The sequence below is a fragment of the Syzygium oleosum genome, unplaced genomic scaffold (genome assembly GCF_021117445.2).
Source record: "Syzygium oleosum isolate NSW1041296 unplaced genomic scaffold, Sole_v2.1 Sole_v2.39, whole genome shotgun sequence".
NCBI classification, from domain to species: Eukaryota; Viridiplantae; Streptophyta; class Magnoliopsida; order Myrtales; family Myrtaceae; genus Syzygium; species Syzygium oleosum.
The window spans coordinates 1860978-1866828 of NW_026607523.1; the positions used below are offsets into that span (position 1 = coordinate 1860978).

General features: G+C 38.3%; 1 pseudogene; it reads right to left on the bottom strand.

Annotated features, from left to right (window-relative positions):
- Window positions 1-1754: 1754 nt before the first annotated feature.
- Window positions 1755-3855, bottom strand: LOC115691934 (desmethyl-deoxy-podophyllotoxin synthase-like; annotated as a pseudogene).
- Between the last annotated feature and the right edge of the window lie 1996 nt (window positions 3856-5851).

The window sequence follows — 5851 nt, forward strand, 5'->3', positions numbered from 1 at the left end:
TTGGCAAGAGAGACCTAAAGGTTTTGAGTGAAAGGAATATGCGGAGTAGTTATTTTGCTAAGAAACTAGATCATGCAAGTGCTATGACTTAGACAAATGGCAAAAGTGAAGTTCAGTAAGACTATAAGAGAAATCACAAAGATTGTAAAGTCGATTCACTTAGATGTTTACAAGTTACCGCGGTGTCCTTCGAGGAAGAGTGTTAGATTTATACTAACAATTAGGGGCTACTCGAGGAAGATATGTGTGTTTATGCTAATACACAAGTTTGATGATGTTGTCATGATTAGGTAGTTGAGAGCTTTGATAAAAAAGAAGACTAATAAACAATTAATCATGTGTGTACCGACAATAGTAAGTAGTTTTGCTCGGAGCTATTAGATGAATTTTGCATGAAGGCATAGTTAGATGATGCACCACAACGTGTTGAAGAGTTGATAAGCTAAACATTACTAGAGACAGCCCATAAAAGTATGTCTAGTGCTGTATGGCTAGGAGATTCTTAGCATATGTGCTTAATATGGTGAACTACCCGATAAATAGATTGCACTTCCGAGGAAGTGTGGTCAGGTAACATTATTGATTAATCTATTTTTGGAATATTTGAGTGCTCGTGTTATGTTTGAATAAGTGATGTTAAGCTCAATAGGAGAGTAAGAAAGTGCATATTCCTAGACTATGCATAAGGTGAGTGGGGCTATCGGTTGTGGTGCCTAGAATTAAATTCACTTGTTATGAAGTTACATTTCACGAATTTTCACTAATTTTGGTAGGAGTGTTTATGGCATTATTTATATGGATCCAGATAGTAGATCATTTGTTCATTATTGGCTGTATGTGCTTGATAGCAATACTTGCACCTGTCACCCTTGATTTGTTACTAATCTTTGTGAGAGTGTTGTTTATTTTCTTCTGTGAGAAATTCTGTTGATGAAATAAACCTATTCATCCCCCTCTAAATTGTTTTGTTTGGCCCGAAAGCATCTCAAATTTATTATCTAATAATTATCTCTTTCAAACTTTTTAATCCCAACAGATCTTAAGTTATCCGTTTTGATTAATTTTAAAATTAAAAAAAGAGAAAATATATCAAATATATTGATATAGCAGCTAAATAAAAATTAAGTCACAAAGAGAAGCATGTATTATTAGATGAATAGGATTTATATTTGGATGTATAACTTATTTCAAAGTGTAAATAAGTACACAATTTATCTACTTTATTTAGATATACTAATATAATTTGAAGGATATGTTGTGTTACAAATTTACGATTTAATGTCTATTCATCTTAAATATCACTGTGACACTAATTAATTGTAAAAAGAACATAAAGGTTTAACGTATTTGAAACATGCCTATTGACATTTCATTCAATTTTAGGTCCTTTTGAAATCCACCTATATCCTTCAAAGCAAATAATATCAAGTACAACAAGTTAAAAAAAATTATATGGTAAAAGTATATTGCCAACATATGCACGCACAAAGCGCAAGCATAACTAGTTTATCAATAAAATTTTGAGGCATCGATGACAATGACCGACTGGCTTTCAATATTGACAACTACATAATGTGGTGCACGCCACAATGTTTATGGTTCTATCGATGTAGCACAAATTCAACCAGCGCTATGGTTTTATTAATGTGGCTGAGCTCCATTGTAACTCATTGTAAAGATATTGTTTCGGACAAAGAAGCAAAGTCAACCATCCACCATAAGCAAAGGCAGGCAATTTCTTGGACCATTAGAGGGAACACAAACACGAGAAATTTGATAGAGAGAAATTCAAAGTTTTGGTACAAACATGCTGATATGACAAAAAACCGAGACTAACACGATCTGACATGTTATAGCCCCCGTTCAAAGACTTTATTTTCTTAGCAACGACACGGGATGAAATAGATAATTGACATGAGCTGCGATGGCACAATATGAATGGCCACCCCAACCAACAGGTCGTCTTTATCAGGCATGGCCATGACTGTTAGGGGTGGCGATCACATTAAGATCGCTCTTTCTGCAGACCGTGGCCGCAAAAGCCTCGGTCATATCCAGTTCTTCAGGAGTTTGCCCATTGGGAAGTGCCCAGTCGAAATGGTACAACAAGAGTGCTAGTAAGAGCTCAACATTTGCCATAGCAAATGCGATGCCTGGACACACCCTCCTGCCAAACCCAAATGGTATAAAATGATAATATGTCCCAATGAAGTCTATTGATGATTCAAGAAACCTCTCTGGCTCAAATTTTTCTGGGTTTTCCCAGCGATTTGGATCCCTTCCTAATGCCCCGGCATGAATAAGCACCCTTGATTTTGCAGGTATATCATAGCCCCTGATCTTGCATGCTTGCCTTGCTTCTCTGGGGACTAATGGTACTGGAGGGTGTAACCTGAGAGTCTCTTTGATCACTGACTTTAAGTACTTGAGATCTTCGAGATCTGAGTCTTGCACTTGATCCTTCCCTTTCAAGACCTTGTGTACCTCGGCCTGTGCTTTCGCCATCACCTGTGGGTTCTTGAGCAATTCCGACATCGCCCATTCTACTGTTACCGATGAAGTATCGGTTGCACCACCAAAGGTTTCCTAAAGCGGTGCAAACAAAAAAGAAACATGCATTTAGTCTGAGGATGGGAGAATTTTGCTTTGGTTTGTCCAATTAATGAGCTAGATTTCACAAATAACACTGAAAGGACTTCGAAGGTGGTCGATACATTTTTTTCTGCATTACTCTAGCTGGGAAAGGAGTATTGCCGTTTTTTAAGGTGTTTGGCAGAGACCTACAACCCCAGCAGTTTGTAGCAACTTGTAGAAAATAGTGACACATAACTTTATGGTGTTCTAACTTTAAAACATGTATTACAAATCTACTAGCATAGCTATAGGATCAAAACATACCAGGACGAGAGATTTAATGTGGCTATCAGTAAGAGGAAATCCAAGTTCGTTCGACTCTTGAATCCGTAAAAGTACATCGACAAAATCTTCCTTGGCAAAGCTATCTTCCTGGGTACTTAAGTTTTCTCTCAGCCTCTTATGATCATTTAGAATACGATTCGAAATTTGATCACATCTTCGCCGAATGCTGTCTAGCCTCCATTTCCTCCCCCTAATGTAACGCAGGATTTTAAGGGACGGGAAAACATCTGCGATGCTAAACCCGCCGGCCTGGTCGACTGCGTCTTTAAGAGCTGAAAGGTACTCCTCCTGTCTCTTGGAGCTTTCACCAAATGCTGCTTTGGATATTATGGCATTTAAGCATGAAGAGATCTTGTTGGAGAGATTGAGAGGGCAGCCCTGCAAGGAGCGCACGAACTGGACCAGATTGCTTATCTCGTCTTCTCTTATTGACCGGAAAGAACGAACACGTTTGACGCTAAGAAGTTCCAAGACACAAATCTTACGTAGCTTCCTCCAATATTCTCCGTATGGCGCAAACATGAAGCTTGAGTTCGTGTTGGACATCATCTCTAAAGATGGGAAGTTGGCTTCTGAGCAAAGTTGATCTCATGCGTCTTCAGGACCTCATCAGCAATTTCAGGAGTCGTAAGAATGACGAGCGTGACTTTACCGACCTTGAGGTGATAAATGGGGCCATAGGTTTTCGCTAGGTTATTCAGATGGTGGTGTGGTAGCTCTGGACTTATCAATTGGTGCAAATTTCCGATAAGGGGCAGTTTCTTTGGCCCCGGGGGTAACTTCAAAGCATTGGAACTTTTTGCTTTGAAAATTTTGATGAGCATGAACAGAAAGAGAAGACAAGGTAAGATGAAGGCAAAAGGACTGAAATGAAGCATTGTGCAGACTGGGAATTTAGGGCTTAGATGATCCAGGGATGAGCTCGAATTCACCCCTTGCATATTTATAGTGTTTTCTCTCTTCATGTGATTGGCTATTACATCAGATTTCAATTGAATGACTGACTATTGGGTGCGCCCGATTCAAGTGAGCATAGTGCATCACACCTGTAAGATTAGTAGACCCGTTGACATGGGCCTTAACCAATATACAATGAGCTAAGTTGTTATATTGATTAATTATATTCAGTAAATGGGTTATAAATGAGTTTATAATAGTAAAACTCAACATAATATTGATATTAAATGGGTTTACAACTAATTTAAACCCAACCCACCTCTATGACTTTCTCTTCATTCTCTCTCATCCTCACTCAATCTCGCGCTCACTCAGTCCGCGCTCTCATCTCATTTGAGTATAAATTTTCCTAAATTGGGTTAAATATGGAAGTGTTTAACAGTATGGGTCCGGTCGGCTATGGGTTACTAAATTTGCATTACATGAAAATAGGTCAAAACGAGTTAAATTTGTTTATTTGAGTTGGACCATATTTCAACCCGACTCAATCCTGTCCCGATCCACCCGTTTGATGGGTCTATTACTAAATATCTGCCAAAAGTCAATGGCCATAGCATTGAACTCACATAATTTAGATGATTTTTTAGGAGGGAAAAAACCCGATGTCCCCATGGATGCTCAAAGAATTTAATGGCGAAAATGCCACAAATGGTCCATGAACTTTGGCCCAATGTATAATGTGGTCCCTAAGCTTTTAATTTGTTCAGTGTGGTCCCTAACTGTAGCCCGTTGTGTAATGTGGTCCATGAATTTTCAATTTGTTCGATGTGGTCCCTGAACTTTTTGTACATGTTCAATTTAGTCTATGAATTATATGAAAATGTTCAATGTCGCCCTTGAACTTGAATTAATGGAAGAACAACATTAAATATTTTCATATAACGTATATCAAAAGTTTGAGGACCTCACTGAACAAATTAAAAGTTCAGTGACGACATTGCATATTGAGTTAAAGTTTAGGAACCACATTGAACAAGTTAAAAATACAGAAATCATATTACACATTGAATCAATGTTCAAGGACCGTTAGTGTCATTACGTAGAATTTTACGCTTAAATTGGAGAAAACGCAAACAATTTGGCATGTTGTATAAAGTAGGCTGGTCAATTTTTCTTCTTCATTCGTCAAAGAAAGCTCCACCGTCTTCTCTTGTCTGGCACGAGGGATGGGTGAGGACAAAGAGTACATCAAGAAAGGGGTGTTTACCCAACTTACATCATCACTGAAATTTGTTGATTCTTTCTGGCCATGCGAAACATATTTCAAAGTGACGTTAATTCTTAGAACAGTAACAGCCAATGGAAGAACGCCCGATTTGTGCAGGGTCTTGGTGATGACTAACTAGTGAGTCTCTGGACTTCAGAGACACAGAGTGCCAAGGAATCCATTCAAAGCCCAGAATCTCCTGTCTTCGTAGGGCACGTGATGAAGACTTTGAAATTAACCTCGACATTATTAGCTCGCTCACGCTGTCGAGACTCTTAAGGCAATCTAGTAGATAGTGATAGTTGATTGCTACCTTAAGTTCTATGCTTTCGTTGTCGAACTGGCTCTTAATTGATAGTTAGGCTGTATGGAAAATCGATTTCGGTCGTGCCGATCAGGACAGCTCCTTTTAGTTCTATACTGTCTAGCTGCTTGTGCCTGTAAAGTTTCTTTCATTTGGAGGGTAAGCACAAAAAAGTCATGGAAATATTGGCTAGTAGTGCCTAAAGATTTTTTTTTTCTGCCTAACAGTCCGTGCCATTGTTGGTAGTATTTGTCAGACTCTGAGTCCCAGAACTGATCGTCTGTTTATAGTTATGGGTTTTGTAACATTAATTAATTTCATAAGCTTGAGAAAGAATAAACAAACACACACATATTCACATTTTTGCATTGAGTAATGTTAGAGACACTGAGGCTTATATGCTAAATAGGTTTACTAAATAATGTAGTAAACATTACTTGATTGTTTAAGCACCATATGGAAAA